We start from the raw sequence: 21,782 nt of genomic DNA, 5'->3' as shown, positions 1-21,782 counted from the left end.
TGGAAAATTGCCCAGGTATGTCCTGTCCACAAAAAGCAGGACAAATCCAGTCCGGCCAATTACCGCCCCATCAGTCTACTCTCAATCATCAGCAAAGTGATGGAAGGTGTCGTCGACAGTGCTATCAAGCGGCACTTACTCACCAATAACCTGCTCACCGATGCTCAGTTTGGGTTCCACCAGGACCACTCAGCTCCAGACCTCATTACAGCCTTGGTCCAAACATGGACAAAAGAGCTGAATTCCAGAGGTGAGGAGAGAGTGACTGCCCTTGACATCAAGGCAGCATTTGACCGAGTGTGGAACCAAGGAGCCCTAATAAAATTGAAGTCAATGGGAATCAGGGGGAAAGCTCTCCAGTGGCTGGAGTCATATCTAGCACAAAGGAAGATGGTAGTGGTTGTTGGAGGCCAATCATCTCAGCCCCAGGACATTGCTGCAGGAGTTCCTCAGGGCAGTGTCCTAGGCCCAACCATCTTCAGCTGCTTCATCAATGACCTACCCTATAAGGTCAGAAATGGGGATGTTCGCTGATGACTGCACAGTGTTCAGTTCCATTCGCAACCCCTCAAATAATGAAGCAGTCCGAGTACGCATGCAGCAAGACCTGGACAGCATCCAGGCTTGGGCTGATAAGTGGCAAGTAACATTCGCGCCAGATAAGTGCCAGGCATTGACCATCTCCAACAAGAGAGAGTCTAACCACCTCCCCTTGACAATCAATGGCATTACCATCACCGAATCCCCCACAATCAACAACCTGGGGTTCACCATTGACCAGAAACGTAACTGGACCAGCCACATAAATACTGTGGCTACAAGAGCAGGTCAGAAGCTGGGTATTCTGCGGCGAGTGACTCACCTCCTGACTCCCCAAAGCCTTTCCACCATCTACAAGGCACAAGTCAGGAGTGTGATGGAATACTCTCCACTTGCCTAGATGAGTGCAGCTCCAACAACACTCAAGAAGCTCGACACCATCCAGGACAAAGCAGCCCGCTTGATTTGCACCCCATCCACCACCCTAAACATTCACTCCCTTCACCACCGGCGCACTGTGGCTGCAGTGTGTACCATCCACAGGATGCACTGCAGCAACTCGCTAAGGCTTCTTCGACAGCACCTCTCAAACCTGCAACCTCTACCACCTAGAAGGACAAGAGCAGCAGGTACATGGGAACACCACCACCTGCACGTTCCCCTCCAAGTCACACACCATCCCGACTTCGAAATATATCGCCGTTCCTTCATTGTCTCTGGGTCAAAATCCTGGAACTCCCTTCCTAACAGCCCTGTGGGAGAACCTTCACCACACGGACTGTAGCGGTTCAAGAAGGCGGCTCACCACCACCTTCTCAAGGGCAATTAGGGATGGGCAATAAATGCCAGCCTCGCCAGCGACGCCCACATCCCATGAATGATTTTTTAAAAATTACTCTTGCCCTCCACCCTAGCACAGACCTTTCCTTTTGTTCCTTCCTCCCCTCCCCTTCCCCCCCCCCCCCACCCTTTTCCCTGGCTCTGAACTTGCTTAAAAACTGTTAAATCTTTAATTTCTTCCAGTTCTGACAAAGGGTCATCGACCTGAAACGTTAACTCCGTTTCTTTCTCCACAGATGCTGCCTGACTTGCTGAGTACTTCCAGCATTTTCTGTTTTTATTTCAGGTTTCCAGCATCCACAGTATTTTGCTTTTGTCGACGTCTGATATTTGGCACGATAATAATATAGTGGAGAGATGTTGCATTCTACAGTGCTGACAATCTGCACCACAAATTGAACCATTCTTCTAGGGTGCTGTTATAGTACAGATACCAGTCTCAGACCAGTAGTCCAATGAACAGCCAACAGATCTGCATTACACTCATTAATTGGGGTTTGTTTGAGCTCAGCCACAAACATACATGCTCTGTGCTTTACTCACAGGTAAATGTTTCGGAGAAAGCATTTTGGTCGCAAGAGTTTTCTCCCACCATTGAACAAATGTCGCGTTAAATTGATCATGTGTCCAGTGTATGACCTATGTTGGAATTATACTTCAACCCATTGCAAATTCCAAACAGCATGAGCGTCCAATGTAAAGATGGTCATTGGTGCACGAGGAAGTCAGATCATACCCAACTCCCAAGTTACACTGCCGATCTCACGTCATGGCACATCAGAAAACGCTTTACATCAAAGCAAATGCAGTAATATAATGGCAGCCTTTATCTGCAGATGTATATGAACTGATCAGCCGTTATATTTTCTCACTATATTTCGTTATAATGGTGAAGTTTCTGATGTCGTTCATTGCCCCGATTGTAGCATTTTCTGATAATTTGCAAGGATGAGAATCTCTGAGGGCAGCCAGCTGTTGTTGATACATTGATTACCTGGAATGGTGTTTGCTTATGATAGATTTGTTGTATGTACATATGAACTATTATTCACAGTCTCTCTGAAACTACCGGATTGTTCTGATGATTTAAAGTCGGTGTCTCAAAAATGTCTTCTCGAGAGTTACTGATTTGGAAAAAAATATCATTCCAGTTATAAACCCCAAAAGATGACATTTTCATTGAGTTAAAAATTCACATTCATGCTCAATGGAGAACCTTTGCTCTTTCTTATTCCATGCATCATTTGGCACCATGCAGTGAAAGATAAAAATCAAGATGAACAAATATATTAAGGACTTTTTTCTTATTTTGGATTTCCCGAAAAAATAAATGTCTGACTTCACCTCCTTCCTGCTGGGCTGCAGCCTACATCCTCAGTATTGGGCTAAACACAAAGGCTAGCAACAACATTCTGGGAAAACGGCCAAAGAAAAATTGTCACAAAACAATGTTACCCATCAAGTTTCCTCTCCTGTTTTGTGATTCAATTGTTATGTTTTGTCGAATATAATGAAGAACCCATTGTTTCTATCCTTCTTCGTCAAATGACTAGATTAGATAGATGACCAGAAACAACAGATGATTTATTTCCTCTCTTCTTCCAGCCAGCTTATTATTCCATTTTGGTATCCCATTTCTGGTAACTGACCATTAATACGTAAAGGGCTGGATCTTGCTGGAATGGGGTTTCTCGCAGCGTGTCCTGTTCAACTTTTTCCTGCACCCTTCAGTTCAAAAATGTTTTGCGCTGTAACTTACTGGAAGCGCGATCTGATAATGGTGCAGCGAGGGCAATGGGGCACCTGGGAACTTAGTGAACAGCGGAACCAACAGTGTATCTCCTTAATCAATGAGATTTAAGGATTGAGAAAGAAACGGTGGAACGATTGAATTTGAGTGGGTGAATTAGAGTCAAATCAGGTACAGAAGGAGAAATAAAGAGAGGAATAGAAAGATAGGATTAAGAGAGAGGGGAAAAAAAAGAGACAGAAAGGAAAAGTAAGAAAAAAAATTTCAAATTTCAAATTTGACATTTTTGAAATTTCTAAGAACACTTTCCCACCAGAAGGAATGAGACTCCCCAGTTTAAATTGTTCAATTTCTGGGCCAGAGAGGTTGATTGGCATCGCATGAACAATTATCACATTGTTCTAAAGGTACTTGCGCTTTTAATTACAAGACTTGACTTTCTGTGACGAGTTTAATGGCCAATTAATGTGCAAATTCAACAAGTTCTTAAAAGTAACAGCGGCTAAGGGCGAGATGTCATTTGTGCGAAGCAAACGGCGGAACAGCGTAAATCAACCAGTATGTTCTGGAGATTCACAACTCCCGGAGTACCCCTTAATCCCCTGAACGTGCTGGCCGATTTGCACATTAATAACGGCATGCGTCGTTGACATACCTTTATTTTTACAGCAAGATCCGGCCCCATGTCTACAAAATCACTGATGTTCCCAGGCAATAAATATGACAGTGATATTTAAATATTGCAAGGATATGTAATTCGTTTTGGGAGGAAGTTGTTGAAGAGAATGCTTTGGTGCATGTAGAATCTCATTAAGGTGACAGGTGAATATTTTATATTATGTAATAGCATCAAGCACTTGCAATAGGTGTACAGGTCTGATGCAATATCTTTGTGCCTACCAGCAGCATTATTATGAATGCAAAAATACCCTTGGGGAAGAATTGCTGTGTACAGCAACATCATAAATACGTTTTTTCAATGCATTTACAATAAGTGTTATGGGAGTCTGTTCACTGGAAGAGGATAAAGTCTTGAATTGTATTGGATTCTGAGGGGGCTTGACCGGGTAGATCTGAAAGGTTATTTCCCTTGGCTGGAGAATCTAGAACCAGGAGGCATAGTCTCAGAATAAGGCGTAGGCCATTTAAGACTGAGATGAGGAGGAATTTCTTCACTCAGAGGGTTGTGAATCTTTGGAATTCTCTACCCCAGAGGGCTGTGGATGCTGAGTCATTGAGTATATTCAAAGCTGAGGTTAGATAGATTTTTGGACACTAAGGGAATAAAGGGATATGGGGATGGGGCGGGAAAGTGGAGTTGAGGTCGACGATCAGCCATGATCTGATTGAACGGTGGAGCAGGCCCAAGGGGCCGTATAGCCTACTCCTGCTCCTATTTCTTATGATTCACCAGTAGATCTAAGCTGATGCTGAGAAAAACACAACTTTAATGACTTATGTTTGAGTTGGAACGAGCCAAGTTTGAAAACATCTGATTCAACAGCACTTCCAGGGAATAAAGTTCTGCTGTTCATTAAGAAATGTGGAGAAAATATTTGCTTATCTATTTTACATTTTTTGCAAATTTAGGGAATGTTGTAGATATTTTATATTTCTATTTGCCTATCTTGCCACAGGAATAGTAATGGCAACTTAGAAAATGTCCCTGCTTTATAAAAGATTATTTAATAAGTTATGAATACAAAGGGGTAAATGAAATTGCTTTAGTTTGAAATGCAGTCGTTGTTGTTATGTAGACAAGCATATAGTTGTTTGCTGGAGTTTTACAAAGGAACCTAAACAGTTGATGATTTTGATGTATTACTGAATATGTACGTTTCCATGATCAGTAATTGATGGCTAGTGATGCTGGGCTTCTAAAGCATATGCTATTTTTACTCTTGAAAGGGTTTGCAAACATAAACAGGGAGTGTGCGGTAACTGCTAGTAACATAAGTAAACACATCATAACTATTCAGAAAAGTGACCTTGTGACTGTTGCTGTGTTTGATATTTTCGAGCAGAAACATCTTCAGATGATGCAAGCTAGCTCCAATTTATATCACGCATTGGTAAAGACAAATATGGCACTTACTTACATAGAAAGCAAGAAGTATCACTGTTCATGTGTTTTAGTTGTTCTGCTTTGAATGATGTACTGAGTATAGGAATGTAATCGTTTACATTCTGACAATTTTAAAATTATTTTCTGGAAAATCTATTTTAAATTAAAATAGATTTCACTGATTCATTGGCTAACCATCTGATGTGAGAAATGTGAAGGATTTTTGTCTTTGAAATTATTTTTCAGATTCTTTCTTGCTGGTTACAATACAGTGGGTCAATAATGATTTCTGCCAGCTTTTTCTGCAAGCTAAAGGAATCTACATAGTCTGGTAGGGAAAAGGCATTAATATGCATCTGAGGCTTGATTGCTGCTGAAAAGGGAGGTTAACATGCTAATGTTGACTGAATGCAGAGTCATTGGTATCCATCTTTTGAATAGTATATTTGTTTGCTGGCTATATGACATGTTAATTACCAGCTTTCACAGGCTCTACAAAATGGTTGGAACAATTATCATATGTGATTGACATCTTTGGGGGCCACCTGGAGTGCTGGTTTTGATTGACAGTTGTGGGGTGGCACGGCCAATGATTCTTTGTAATCCTTTGACAGCCAATTTTCTGGCCAGGAGCTTCCAATTGTGTATTTACAGTTGGCTGCATGAGTCAGTCTGAGGCCAGTAGGAAAACTTAGCTAAGTCAGTGGCTCCATAGTAGGGTTTTTCCATGGAATGAAGAACTGTATTTCAAGGATTATGTTAATTTTATGTTGAAAGATAACATATGAGAAGCATCTTTGTTGTTTTGACAATTCAAGGAGAATAGTAAAGGTTGTAACTACTGTAAACATATTGTTTGTACTGAATACTGTTCAGTTACCTGTTTAGTGCTAACTAAATGTGTTGGTTTATATCCTGAACTTTGGCCTGCTAGACAATATATTCATTCACTTACCAAAGTCTTATGATGGCACATAATTATTCCAGGTTGCCAAAATATAGTACCAGGGGGTTCTTGTTCAGTCCCTGGGTCTTGTGACATTTACCCAAGATATTGGGCAGGTAGACTCTGGTTTGTAGAGTACATGAGGTCTGCTTATGGGAGTGGTCATTGGTACTAAATCTAAGAAGTACATCTACTATATATTAAATTTGGTATATGGGGTATGCATTTCATTGAAAAATTCATTATAACCCCTATCGGTGGCACTGTGATGAGTGTTTTCAATGTTAAAGGTGTCACGCTTTGTGACACACAAAAGCTGCTATTTTTTAGTGAGAATGTACCATCCTAGGTTTCAACTAATCACTCAAAATACTTTCTGAAAATCTTTCTCAACACCATTTTTTCTTCATAGCTGAAATTTTCTAATGTCCAAATAAGGATTTTATTCAAAAAAAGTGAAAAAGTTACATATTTCACAATAAAATGGTTAAATGTATCCAATGAAATACATTATAATGCCTTCGTTAAAGTTTTTACTTGGAGATCTCAGCTTCCCCTAAAAGTCTAGGCTTGGACTTGATATTTTTGCTGAGAACTCTGAGCTGAATTTGAATAGTGCAGCCTAAGGGTCTTCAAGTTACCTAACTTCACAGAATATATCAGTACTGTTCAGCCAGTGACACTGGTGAAATATTTTTCTTTAGCTTCCAGTACTTTCTACTCAGTAGTTTTCTTAAAATAATTTTGAAAAATGAGGGGACAGATTTCAAAAGCTTTACTGAGGTAAGATTTATATTGAGTGTTTTTTCAAATAGAGACTGCGTGTGTACGAGAGAGAAAGACAGAAAATGACTGTTCTGATTACACACCAGTCGTAGCTTTTGTTTGTGGTCTATAAACTTCAGAAAGTACATTAAGCTAACAGAGTGTTATCATGTTAATGTCAGTTCAGTTTTTTAAAAAAGTACCAGGTGAATTTTGAAGCCAACTAGTTATCTCATCCACATTTGCTTGAAAGATTTTGGAATGTTTTCCTATATTAAAGGTGCTATATATAGGTGGTTTGTAGTTGACAGTTAGACAAGGTCAATACGAATTATTACTTATACCTGTGAGAGATCTGATTGGGGTTAAAGAGAGTGAGAGACGGATGTATGAGAGAGAGTGACTGGGGTCAGAGGGAGATGGGTAAGAGAGACCGCATGTGTTTTTCTTCATTTAATATTATTTTAATTTTCAAAAAAACACACTACTTGAATTTGAACCTCACTGATAATTTCATGTGTTTCATTGACCATTAGCAAAGGCTAATCATTTATACCTGTGAGATGACGATTCTAATTATCATTTATACCTGTGAGATGGAGATTTTAATTTACAACACATATGAGGGAGAGAGGGAAAGAGAAACAGAGAGAAAGGCAGACAGCCAGTTTCTTTCCTCATTCTATTTTGGTTTCTCATTTAAAAAAGAACAAGTTGAGTTTTGAAAACAATTGAGGAAGGTAGGATAGGAGTGGAAAGAGAGGAGAGAAACTTGCAAAGGGTGAGAGGGCCTCTTAGTCCACCCACTGTTGAGTGGGAGTGGATTGAGTGGTAAAGGTGAGGTAAATGACAGTGGAGCAAAGGGGTGGACAGTGGAGAAGGGATTAAATAGGTAGTTCAAAGGTGAAGAGGTAGAGCTATTAATGGGAATGAGGGGTGTTAGGAAGAGGAATGGATAGCGGGAACATGGAAGAGTAGATGATGTGATGGCAGCGAGGTAGTGGGCGATTGGGGAGAGGTTGGCAAGGGATCCACCAAGGGCCAATTTTCCCCAAAACCTCGCACTCTAAATGCAATCTGCGGAAATTATTGGCTCCTCTCCATGTCTAACCATACCAACCCACCCACCTGAAAAGAGAGCAGAAGATGACAGAAGAAGAAGAAAAAAAGAATAGTTATGGGAACAGAAGCAGAAGAAAATAAAGAGACAGTAATGGAATTCGTCCTTAATACAATCAGAGTTCAGCTTTAATGGGGAAGGTAATCTGGTGGATAGGAATATCTGTTATATTTCAAATCATGAGACTCTCTGTACTTTTAATATCTATTTGAGATGGGGATAATCACTTTAAATTTTGTTTACTGTAATGGGTGGGTGAGTTGAAATACACCTCTATGACTTATCATACTCAGGAGGCAATGCATTCTTCATATGCAAACAAGTTTTGATTGCAAAGCAAGTAAAACTAACTTAAACATAGCTTGCTTGCTTTGTCTTGAAAACAATTTAAGGTAAAGGCCCTGGTAAAACATGTAAATGGTTTTGTCTCTAGCATCTAGTTGAGGTTCAGGAAATCATCACCTTAAATTGACCAGAAACTTAACTGGACCAGCCATATAAATACTGCGGCTACAAGAGCAGGTCAGAGGCTGGGTAATCTGTGGCGAGTCACACACCTCCTGACTCCCCAAAGCCTTTCCACCATCTACAAGGCACAGGTCAGGAGTGTGATGGAATACTCTCCACTTGCCTGGATGAGTGCGGCTCCAACAACAATGTTTTGAATGATGAATGTCTCAAACAATTGGCTGTGTCCGGTTCATGGCTATCTGCCAGTGTAGATCCATTTGTTTGCTAGCAAACTGAGCCAAAAGTTTCATAACAGTTGTTAACATTTCCTCTGTAACCTCACGGGTATTTGCTCTTATCTATCTGTGGGGTACATTATAACCAGGATCCAATGCAGTTCCAATATAATACTGCACAGTCCAAACTGTGTTCTAGAGCTTTAAAAAATGATCATCAAAAGTCCAATGTTTATTTTTTTTATTCATTCATGGGATGTGGGTGTTGCCGGCAAGGCCAGCATTTATTGCCCATCCCTAATTGTCCTTGAGAAGGTGGTGGTGAGCCGCCTTCTTGAACCGCTGCAGTCCGTATGGTGAAGGTTCTCCCACAGTGCTGTTAAGTAAGGAGTTCCAGGATTTTGACCCAGTGACGATGAAGGAACGGCGATATATTTCCAAGTCGGGATGGTGTGTGACTTGGAGGGGAACGTGCAGATGGTGTTGTTCCCATGTGCCTGCTGCCCTTGGCCTTTTTGGTGGTAGAGGTCGCAGATTTGGGAGGTGCTGTCGAAGAAGCCTTGGCGAGTTGCTACAGTGCATCCTGCAGATGGTACACACTGCAGCCATGGTGTGCCGGTGGTGAAGGGAGTGAATGTTTAGGGTGGTGGATGGGGTGCCAATCAAGCGGGCTGCTTTGTCCTGGATGGTGTTGAGCTTCTTGAGTGTTGTTGGACTGCACTCATCCAGGCAAGTGGAGAGTATTCCATCACACTCCTGACTTGTGCCTTGGAGATGGTGGAAAGGCTTTGGGGAGTCAGGAAGTGAGTGACTCGCCGCAGAAGACCCAGCCTCTGACCTGCTCTCGTAGCCGCAGTATTTATATGGCAGGTCCAGTTAAGTTTCTCGTCAATGGTGACCCCCAGGATGTTGATGGTGTGGGATTCGGCGATGGTAATGCCGTTGAATGTCAAGGGGAAGTGGTTAGACTCTCTCTTGTTGGAGATGATCATTGCCTGGCACTTGTCTGGCGCGAATGTTACTTGCCACTTATGAGCCCAAGCCTGGATGTTGTCCAGGTCTTGCTGCATGTGGGCACGGATTGCTTCATTATCTGAGGGGTTGTGAATGGAACTGAACACTGTGCAGTCATCAGCGAACATTTCCATTTCTGACCTTATGATGGAGGGAAGGTCATTGATGAAGCAGCTGAAGATGGTTGGGCCAAGGACACTGTCCTGAGGAACTCCTGCAGCAATGTCCTGGGGCTGAGATGATTGGCCTCCAACAACCACTACCATCTTCCTTTGTGGTAGGTATAAGTCCAGCCACTGAAGAGTTTTTCCCCTGATTCCCATTGACTTTAATTTTACTAGGGCTCCTTGGTGCCACACTCAGTCAAATGCTGCCTTGATGTCAAGGGCAGTCACTCTCACCTCACCTCTGGAATTCAGCTCTTTTGTCCATGTTTGGACCAAGGCTGTAATGAGGTCTGGAGCCGAGTGATCCTGGCAGAACCCGAACTGAGCATCAGTGAGCAGGTTATTGGTGAGTAAGTGCTGCTTGATAGCACTGTCGACGACACCTTCCATCACTTTGCTGATGATTGAGAGTAGACTGATGGGGCGGTAATTGGCCAGATTGGATTTGTCCTGCTTTTTGTGGACAGGACATACCTGGGCAATTTTCCACATTGTCGGGTAGATGCCAGTGTTGTAGCTGTACTGGAACAGCTTGGCTAGAGGCACAGCTAGTTCTAGAGCACAAGTCTTCAGCACTACAGCCAGGATATTGTCAGGGCCCGTAGCCTTTGCTGTATCCAATGCACTCTGCCGTTTCTTGATATCACGAGCGTCATTTTAGCACCCGCTATCGGGTGCATTCCTGACGGGGGGGGCTCCGAAAATCGGAGAATCCCGGAGTGGGTCGGGAGCCCGACTCCAACCCGCCCACTTCCGGGTTCCCCACTGACGCGCCGGCGTGCGCGCGCAGCCCCCGCTGGTGGGAATCCCGCAGGCAATTAAAGCCAGCGGGATGCTACTTGACGCTATTTACTTTGCTTGTTCAGGTCATTAACTGACCTGATTAGGGGATTATGTGAGGAGGGGTAGGATTTTAAAGCAAACTGGGACTGTTTCCCACACGGGGGGAAACACTCCCAGTTCAAATGGACCTGTTGCAGCTGTCAGCCTGTGGCAGCTGCAAAGGTCCTTTTGACAGGTGCGGTGGGGGGAGACCCTCACCCATTGCAGGAGGCCACTCTGTCACTTGGGACAAAGTTTGGCCTCCACCACCCTCCTCCTGACAATCAAAGTCACCAACTTGCACACTTACCCCAGGGTCCAGAGACATGTACCTACCTTGCGGACCCCCTCAGATGTACATCTTCCGGATGGGGGCCGCCGTAGCTGCAGTCATGACCTCCTCGGAGGGCGAACAGCAACACCAGCCTCGCCATCCACTCCGTCCACCTCTGACACGTGGAGCTCCACAACAGAGTGCTGTGACACATCCACCTGTACAGCAGGAGGGAGGGCTACCGCAGAGAGAGATGCGTCGCAGAGGGCACTACCCTCGCCACAGGGTCCACAGACCGAGGCTCAGCTTCCTGGACCTCACTGAGCAGCAGTGTACACGGAGGCTCAGGGTCATTCGACATGTAGTCGTGGACATCTGCAGCCTCTTTCATGCCGAGCTGCTCCCGGCTGGCCCGAGCACCATCTTCTTACCTGTCGCTGTCAAAGTCACCACTGCCCTCAACAACTTCTCCTCCGCATCCTTCCAGGGTGCAACCGGGGACATCGCCGACGTCTCTCAGCCGTCTGCACAAAAGAGCCCTGCAAATACACCTACACCCACTCTGCAGTGACACAATGGGTGGCATCAGTTGTGGGTCTTCATAGTGATCCTCAGGAAAGGGCATTATTGCACAAACCAGACAAGATTCACGAAGGCGTGGCAGTAGTGGTGCCAATATAATATGTGATGTGAGTTGGTCAGAAATTCAATATAAGTAACAACCATGACAAACCCTCAAACCCCTTGTGCATCCCCTTCATGCTCACGACACGTTTGCCTTACGCTACCGACTGCACATATGTGATGCATGCCCTGTGGCTGCAGCACAGGTAGTGGCAGGTTGAGTGAGGCTGACCGTGAAAGAGATGCACGAGAGGGTGAGTATGAGATAGAGCCATGAGATTGTATGAGGATTGGGTTGAGTGGTAGTGGCGGGATGAGTACTGGTGAGGTGAGTAGGTGCAGGTAAGATGAGGATGAGGTTTGCATGGGTATGAGGGATGATGTGACAGAGTCGTGTTGGCAGTGCAGAAGGAGATGTGGGGTGGGGGCGGTGATGTGGCAGACAGAGTGTAGGGGAATGAGTAAGTGTACTCACTTTGGCTGACCTACTGAGGTCATTGGAGCGCCTCCTGCACTATATGCAGGTGCGTGATATGTTGGTGGTGCAGGTGACCTCCTCTGCCACCTCGAGCCAGGCCTTCCTGGTGTCAGAGGCAGGCCGCTTCCTCCCGCCCGTCGGGGGGCAGAACTTTGTCCTCCCCCTCCTCCTCACCCCGTGTATTGATACCTGGAGTGAGGCATCATTAAACTTGGAGCAGCCTTCCCCCTGGGCTGCTCCATGCTGTAATTTTTTCTATTTGTTGCAGCATCTGTCAGTGGAGGACTGCCCCTTTAAATAGAGCTCCTTCAGCTGACAGATCTTACTGCGCATGCGCAGCCCGCCCGACGCGCAGATCAGCAGTGGGGAACCCAGAGGACCAGGTAAGTGGATCCAATTGGGCTACGATCGCGCGGGGGGCTGACTGATTTCGCCGGGCGCGTTACCCACGTGCCTGATAGCCCCCCCGCCAAGAACCCGCAGCCCTGGTAACATTGGGCCCCACGTGTAGTGAATTGAATTGCCTGAAGACTGGCTTCTGTGATGGTGGGGATCTCGGAGGAGGCCGAGATGGATCATCCACTCAGCACTTCTGGCTGAAGATGGTAGTAATTGTATCAATTTCACTGAGTGAGCAGCACTGTGTGATATATTTTACGAGTTGTGTTGTAGGTTCTCTGCTCAGCTGGTTAATTTGTTCATACTGTGAGCATGGTTTATTGCTTCAGCATCTGGAGCCAGCTAGAAACTCCTCTTTTATAGGAACAGATTTTTCAATGTGGGGCTTAAGTAAAGCATTAAACACTTAAGCCCAGATTTTACTCTCAGGACTCATTACCATGTTGGAGGAGAACCACCCGCCCGAGCTCAGCAGGAATCAGTAGGTGGCTGGCGGGTGGGAGCGGGATTTCAGGCATCAGGAGGCCACTTCTGGGGACTGAGGGAGTGCTCCCCAGCACTAAAGTAGATGCTCGGGTTGTGGGGGGGAGGCGGGGATTGCGATGAAAGGAGAGGGAGGTAAGTCTGGGGCAAGGGTGAGGCCCAGGGTTTTTTGTGGGGTCCATAGAGGCACTCCTGCTCCTTCTGGCACACAAGGAAACCTTAAAAAAAATGTGTTCAGTACTTATTTTGGTGGACCTCTTCTGGCCTTGCTCCTGTTTGCAGCCAGTTTTCTCTGGCAGGTCCGACTTGAGTGATCCTAAGTTAAAATCACGTCAGGGTTCTAACTGCGTCATAGGACCCTGACTTTTGCACATTTATGAGGCCCAATCCCTGCCTATGGCAAGCACCTCCAATGCCCCCAGACACCCAGCAGTTAAATTTGCAGGGGTGCATGAGTTTACCTCGAATGCAGAGATAAGGACGCTGCCCTGATCTTAACCCCCCCCCCGCCCTATTCTCACCAAGTGTAGAGGATTAAAATCGGAGCTTTGGTTTAAAACCTTATTCGGCTTTCATAGCATTTAAGTTTAGCTAAAACCATCGACTTGATGATTGCATCTCAATTATAAAAGAAGGCAAGTAGATTCAACATGAGGTAAAGATGTATTGATGCAACAATTAGTTTAGAAATGACAATTTGAAAATGATACTCTTCCAGTGACATCTATTTAAAGTTGGGGAGTGATTTGCTTCATAAAAATAATCAACCTTTCTTCTTGTCAGATTTATTTATTTATTTCTGTTTCCCCGCCTAGGTCTCCCTGGGTCATATTCAATTCCCTGACTAAAAAGGTGAGAAGGCCCAGACCTTATCTAATGTCACTGGTTATCCAGACACTCAGAGGTGTATAATAATGGCCGACGGTGTCTCCCATTTTGAATTTCCCTCCCTCTTGGTAGGGAGTTTTTGGCCTACCCTGCACACTTCCACACCGAAGATCAGGAACTCCTCCTCGTAAACATCACCAAACATTGTTTTACTGTAAAACCCAAGGTGTAGATTTGAATCTTCTCGTAGGTTTTTATGACCTTCAAATTGAATACAATAATTTTATTCTATAAATACATTAAAATTGCCAGTGTTAATTGATCCTTTAAAAGTAGCTCATTGGTTCTGATTTTGCTACACAGAGCAGTATTCAGTTCTAAATAATTCACAGAACACTATTGGATGCAATTCACTTTTTGAAAGAATTCAGTACCCAACACATATCTGAATTGACGGGCTGTGACTTGAGTGGAAACGAGCTGTTTGTTATATAATCTACCCAATGTACACAATCATATAAAACATTTTTTTAAATGAAAGCTGCAGACACTCAACTGACATTTAAGAAGATACATCAATTTGATTGGCAAAAGCAGGAAATTAATTTTATTTGAGTATGTGACTCTTGTGCTTTGTCATATTCCAGAAATGTGTTGCACTATACAGAACTAGATTTGAACCCTCAGAGGAAAGAAAGTACAATTTGTTTAATCATTCGTGCCTCTGAGAGGGAAGTGCTGTGTTGTAGATAACCAAGAAAATGAGATTCGGTTGGTTGGTTATTGGAATATCTGACAAGACCCTTATAATTCCAATATAAGTTACACTTAAAATTCCAACAGAACAGAGAAAACAAAGGCCAAAGGTGCAGAACTGGGTATCATGTTGAAATGATTACAGTATCTAGTAACTAGCCCTGATGCTTATAGCTGATAAGTTCCAGTAACCCCAGAATATCAAAGGGTGAAAACTCTCTTTGTGTATCTTTGAAGAAATAAAATTTTCAATTGTGTGCCATTTTCACCACTGGCATTTGTTTAATAGTAATTACACAAAGAATATTTTTTAATTGAATTAAGTGAAAAGAAATTCAACACCGAGTTGTAATCAAGTATTAGGTATTCACTGCCTCTTAGTTTGGAATTGGTTTCTCTAAATGCAATAAAAAGATTGTTCACATTGGGTTGTTTTTCCCCTCCTGGTAATAGTTAACTTTCTAATGTTTCTCTTTTTTTTTGCCAGAAAAGCACCGTTCCATATCATACATCTCCTCTATAAAGGTGATAGACAGTATCAGGCTCAGGTCAATTTTCAATCAAAATTTTATTGAGTTTTGAAAGAAAATAAATCCAGTATAAAATAAATGCCCACAATCAAATGGCATTATAATGTGGTACGGAAATAAGATTTTAATATATAAAGGTTAACAACACTCTGGAACTACTTTTTTTAAAAGTGGAAAGCCCAACCATAATCATTGAATTACCTACATATAAACACGTTTGGATAAACACATTATCCAAGAGAATTTTGTTTAAAAAACTAAATATTAGTACTGAAGAATTACCAAATAACCATGAGGCCATCAGAGTCTGCCAGTCTTTGTCCCCAACCATTTACCAAGCCAATATTCCTTGCTGCACACTGCTATCTAGACTTCACTAAAACAAGAATGAGGATTGTACTTCCAAAAAGGAAGAAACTCAAACAGGGACGACCCTAGGGTTTATTTCATTGTCCCAATCATGTCCCCCAAAATGAGCTTGAAATATTTCCATCTCAATGAATTTAATTTGAGTTACATCGAAACTACAGCACAGAAACAGGCCTTTCGACCCAAATGGCATTTATGCTCCACACAAGCCTCCTCCCTCCCTACTTCATCTAAACCTATCAGCATATCCTTTTATCCCTTTCTCCCTCATGTGTTTATCTAGCTTCCCCTTAAATGCATCTATGCTGTTTGCCTCAACTGCTCCTTGTGGTAGTGCATTCCACATTCTTACCACTCTTTAGGTAAAGAAGTTTCTCCTGAATTCCCTATTGGATTTATTAGCAACTATCTTATATTTATGACCACTAGTTTTGGGCTCCACAAGTGGAAACATTTTCTCTACGTCTACCCTATCAAATCATATCATTATCTTAAAGACCTCTATCAGGTCACCCCTCAACCTTCTCTTTTCTAGAGAAAAGAGTCCCGGCCTGTTCAGCCTTTGCTGATTAGGATATCCTCCCAGTTCTGGTATCATCCTTGTGAATCTTTTTTTGCACCTTCTCCAATGCCTCTATATTCTTCTGTAATATGGAGACCAGAACTGTGCACAATACTCCATGCAGGTCAAAGGTTCAATGTAAGTTTAACATAACTTCTTTACTTTTCAATTCTATCCCTCTAGAAGTGAACCCTAGTTCTTGATATGCCTTTTTATGGCCTTATTAACCTGCATTGCTACTTTTAGTGATTTGTGTATCTGTATCCTGACATCCCTTTGCTCCTCTATCCCATTTATGCTCTTATTATTCAAGCAGTATGTGGCCTCCTTATTCTTTCTCCCAAAATGCACCACCTCACACTTATCTATATTTTTAAACTCATTTGCCAATTATATGCCCATTCTGCAAATTTATTAATGTCCTCTCACAATTTGATGCATTCTTCCTTTGCATTAACTACATCCCCCAATTTGGTGTTGTCCACAAATTTTGAAATTGTACTTCTGATTCCTGAATCCAAATCGTTAATGTAAATTGTGAACAACAGTGGTCCCAGCACCAAATCATGTGGAACACCACTTCCCACCTTTTGACAGTCTGAGTAGTTATCCTTAACCCCTGGTCTCTGTTTTCTGTTTTGTAGCCAGCTTGCTATCCATTCTGCTACCTGTCCCCTGACTCCACATGCCCTGATCTTAGCCATGAGTCTACAATGTGGTACCTTATCGAAGGCCCTTTGAAAATCCAAATATATTACATCTACTGCATTACCCTTGTCTTCTCTTTCTGTTACTTCTTCAAAGAATTCTATAAGTTTGGTCAAGCTTGACTTTGCCTCCTGAAATCCATGCTGACTATTCTTTATTATATTTTCATTCCCTAGATATCTTTCTATTACATCTTTGAGTAAAGGTTCCATTGTCTTTCCTAGCAGCAATGTTAAGCTAACTGGTCTATAGTTCCCTGGACTTGTTCTATCTCCTTTTTTAAATATAGGAATAATAATAGCTGTCCACCAGTCCTCTGGCATTATTCCATCTTCTGGTGAATTATTATATATATGTAATAGTGCCTCTGCTATCTCTTTCCTAACTTATTTTAATATTTGTGGCCGCAATCCATCCAGACAGGGGACTTTTCCTCCCAAAGATTGATTAGGTTATCAATTATCTCCCCTCTTTCTATCTTAAATGTTTTGATATCTTTTTTGATCTTCTCTTCTAATGTCTTGCCCACCTTGTTAGTTTCCCTGGTAAATACAGAGGCAAAGTAACTATTCAATATTTCTGCCATTTCGCTGTCATTACCTGTGAGTTTATCGTGTGTATCCCTTAGTGGTCTCTTCCCTATTCTAATTTTTATTTTGTTATTTATGTGTCTGTAGAATACCTTACCATTTCTTTTTATATTCCTTGATAATTTAATCTCGTAGTTCCTCTTTGCTTTCTGAATTGTGTTTTTTACTTCTTTCCTAACCTATTCATATTCCCTTTTGTCATCCTCTCCTTTATTGTCGATGTACTTAGAGTATGCCTTTTTCTTTAGTTTCAATTTTACCCTTATCTCTTTAGTCATCCATGGCGTTTCATTATTAGCTAATTTGTTCTTGCTTTTTAGAGGAATATATTTCTCCTGAACTCTATTGTTCACCGTTTCTTTGTCTGTCAAAATTTTTTTCCAGTTTACCTGCCCTAGTTCCTTTCCGATCCCCTCAAAATTAGTTTTATTCCCATCTATTACTTTGGTTTTTGTCTTATTTATGTCTTTCTCAATCATTATTTTAAAGCTTATTATGTTATGATCGCTATTGCCCAGATGTTTCCCTATGTTTACTTCTCTTATCTGTTCTGGTTCATTTCCCATTACTGGATCCAGCAGTGATTCCTCTCTTGTTGGACTTCTCACATACTGGGTAAGAAAGTCATGTACACACTGTAAACATTCTATTTCGTTTTCCCCTTTCCCTACCTCTTGCCAGTTTATTTGGAGGTAGTTGAAATCTCCCATGATTATTATTCAATGTTTTTATTATTCGGAGTCTGAATGTTTAGGTTGGTGGATGGGGTGCCAATCAAGCAGGCTGCTTTGTCCTGGATGGTGTCGAGCTTCCTGAGTGTTGTTGGAGCTGCACTCATCCAGGCAAGTGGAGAGTATTCCATCACACTCTTGACTTGTGCCTTGTAGATGGTGGAAAGGCTTTGGGGAGTCAGGAGGTGAGTCACTCGCCGCAGAATACCCAGCCTCTGACCTGCTCTTGTAGCCACAGTATTTATGTGGCTGGTCCAGTTAAGTTTCTGGTCAATGGTGACCCCCAGGATGTTGATGGTGGGGAATTCGGCGATGGTAATGCCATTGAATGTCAAGGGGAGGTGGTTAGACTCTCTCTCGTTGGAGATGGTCGTTGCCTGGCACTTGTCTGACGCAAATGTTACTTGCCACTTATGAGCCCAAGCCTGGATGTTGTCCAGGTCTTGCTGCATGCGGGCACAGACTGCTTCATTATCTGAGTGGTTGCAAATGGAACTGAACACTGTGCAATCATCAGCGAACATCCCCATTTCTGACCTTATGATGGAGGGAAGGTCATTGATGAAGCAGCTGAAGATGGCTGGACCTAGGACACTGCCCTGAGGAACAGCATATTGCTGTACAGGCAATTTAATTTGTTTTTAGTAGTTGTTCCCCTCCCTTTGTTTTTGTTTTGGAATGTTGATTAGAGTTTTCTTTAATGTTACAACAGAAGGAGTTTTGAATTCCCTGGAGTAGCTGATAACCTGATGGTTGAAGGCCTAATTTTCAGACCAGAAAATGTCTATTAATATCAGGTCCATCAATTTATAATAAAGCAGTGCATACTACTGTTAGGATGCAGCACATTTTATTTGGAAATGGTAAGAAGATAGGGTTAGGACCTGCCCTGGATTTGAGACGTGGTGTAGGCTGCTATGGACCGCTCTATAGTTGTCACCAATACTGCTCCCAGATCAACTGTGAGGGATAATTCAAGCCAGGTGACATTGTCTATAGTATATCAGTTTTTCACCCTTCATATGCAATACTTTGTTTCTGTTTGTGTTGTAAACAGAGGGCTGATGAAGTATCTATAGAACTCAACCAACCAAGACAAGCAAATTAGACAGGCAGCATAGGGATCCGATATTTTGGGTTTCTGAATGGTATTCAAACATTCCTATCATTTGTATCAGCTGGTCACTTGTACACAGCTGTATATCAAAAAGATTCACTGTTCTGACAGGGTCCTAGCCACAAGCTGAAAACAATTCAGTTAATTTTCAGAATGTCCCATAGAAACTTTGAGAAATTTAAAAACCTAATAATTTTAAAAATAGTTGTATTTAATGGTCAAGTTTACAGAATAAATATTTTGTACATCAAAAGCAAAATACTGCGGATGGTGGAAATCTGAAATAAAAATAGAAAAATACCTTTCAGCCAACGTCCCAGACACTTCCATCACCATCCCTGGGTATGTCCTGTCCCACCGGCAGGACAGACCAACCAGAGGTGGCGGTATAGTGATATACAGTCAGGAGGGAGTGGCCCTGGGAGTCCTCAACATTGACACCAGACCCCATGAAATGTCATGGCATCAGGTCAAACATGGGCAAGGAAACCTCCTGCTCATTATCACCTACCACCCTCCCTTAGCTGATGAATCAGTCCTCCTCCATGATGTTTTTTTTATTCGTTCACGGGATGTGGGCGTCGCTGGCGAGGCCAGCATTTAATGCCCATCCCTAATTGCCCTTGAGAAGGTGGTGGTGAGCCGCCTTCTTGAACCGCTGCAGTCCGTGTGGTGACGGTTCTCCCACAGTGCTGTTCGGAAGGGAGTTCCAGGATTTTGACCCAGCGACAATGAAGGAACGGCGATATATTTCCAAGTCGGGATGGTGTGTGACTTGGAGGGGAACGTGCAGGTGGTGTTGTTCCCATGTACCTGCTGCTCTTGTCCTTCTAGGTGGTAGAGGTCGCGGGTTTGGGAGGTGCTGTCGAAGAAGCCTTGGGGAGTTGCTGCAGTGCATCCTGTGGATGGTGCACACTGCAGCCACAGTGAAGGGAGTGAATGTTTAGGGTGGTGGATGGGGTGCCAATCAAGCGGGCTGCTTTATCTTGGATGGTGTCGAGCTTCTTGAGTGTTGTTGGAGCTGCACTCATCCAGGCAAGTGGAGAGTATTCCATCACACTCCTGACTTGTGCCTTGTAGATGGTGGAAAGGCTTTGGGGAGTCAGGAGGTGAGTCACTCGCCGCAGAATACCCAGCCTCTGACCTGCTCTAGTAGCCACAGTATTTATATGGCTGGTCCAGTTAAGTTTCTGGTCAATGGTGACCCCCAGGATGTTGATGGTGGGGGATTCGGCGCTGGTAATGCCGTTGAATGTCAAGGGGGGGTGGTTAGACTCACTCTTGTTGGAGATGGTCATTGCCTGGCACTTATCTGGCGCGAATGTTACTTGCCACTTATGAGCCCAAGCCTGGATGTTGTCCAGGTCTTGCTGCATGCGGGCTCGGACTGCTTCATTATTTGAGGGGTTGCGAATGGAACTGAACACTGTGCAGTCATCAGCGAACATCCCCATTTCTAACCTTATGATGGAGGGAAGGTAATTGGTAAAGCAGCTGAAGATGGTTGGGCCTAGGACACTGCCCTGAGGAACTCCTGCAGCAATGCCCTGGGGCTGAGATGATTGGCCTCCTACAACCATTACCATCTTCCTTTGTGCTAGGTATGACTCCAGCCACTGGAGAGTTTTCCCCCTGATTCCCATTGACTTTTACTAGGGCTCCTTAGTGCCACACTCGGTCAAATGCTGCCTTGATGTCAAGGGCAGTCACTCTCACCTCACCTCTGGAATTCAGCTCTTTTGTCCATGTTTGGACCAGGGCTTGGAGGAAGCACTGAGGGTAGCAAGGGCACAGAATGTACTCTGTGTGGGGGACTTCAATGTCCATCACCAAGAGTGACTCGGAAGGACCACTACTGACCGAGCTGGCCGAGTCCGAAAGGACATAGCTGCCAGACTGGGCCTGCTGCAGGTGGTGAGCGAACCAACACAAGGGAAAAACCTACTTGACCTCGTCCTCACCAATCTACCTGTCGCAGATGCATCTGTCCATGACAGTATTGGTAGGAGTAACCACTGCACAGTCCTCGTGGAGACGAAGTCCCGTCTTCACACTAAGGATACCATCCAACGTGTTGTGTGGCACTAGCGTGCTAAATGGGATATATTCAGAACAGATGTAGCAGCTCAAAACTGGGCATCCATGAGGTGCTGTGGGCCATCAGCAGGAGCAGCAGAATTGTATTCCAGCACAATCTGTAGCCTCATGGCCTGGCATATTCCTCACTCTACCATTACCAACAAGCCAGGGGATCAACCCCGGTTCAATGAGGAGTGTAGAAGAACATGCCAGGACCAGCACCAGGCATACCTAAAAATGAGGAGCCAACCTGGTGAAGCTACAACTCAGGACTACATTCATGCTAAACAATGGAAGCAACATGCTATAGACAGGGCTAAGCGATTTCACAACCAACGGATCAGATCAAAGCTCTGCAGTCCTGCCACATCCAGTCGTGAATGGTGGTGGACAATTAAACAACTAACAGGACGAGGAGGCTCTGTAAACATCCCCATTCTCAATGATGGCAGAGTCCAGCACGTGAGTGGAAAAGACAAGGCTGAAACATTTGCAACCATCTTCAGGCAGAAGTGCCGAGTGGATGATCCATCTCAGGC

The sequence above is a fragment of the Heptranchias perlo genome, chromosome 7 (genome assembly GCF_035084215.1).
Source record: "Heptranchias perlo isolate sHepPer1 chromosome 7, sHepPer1.hap1, whole genome shotgun sequence".
Classification (NCBI taxonomy): Eukaryota; Metazoa; Chordata; class Chondrichthyes; order Hexanchiformes; family Hexanchidae; genus Heptranchias; species Heptranchias perlo.
This window is presented reverse-complemented; position numbering follows the sequence as displayed.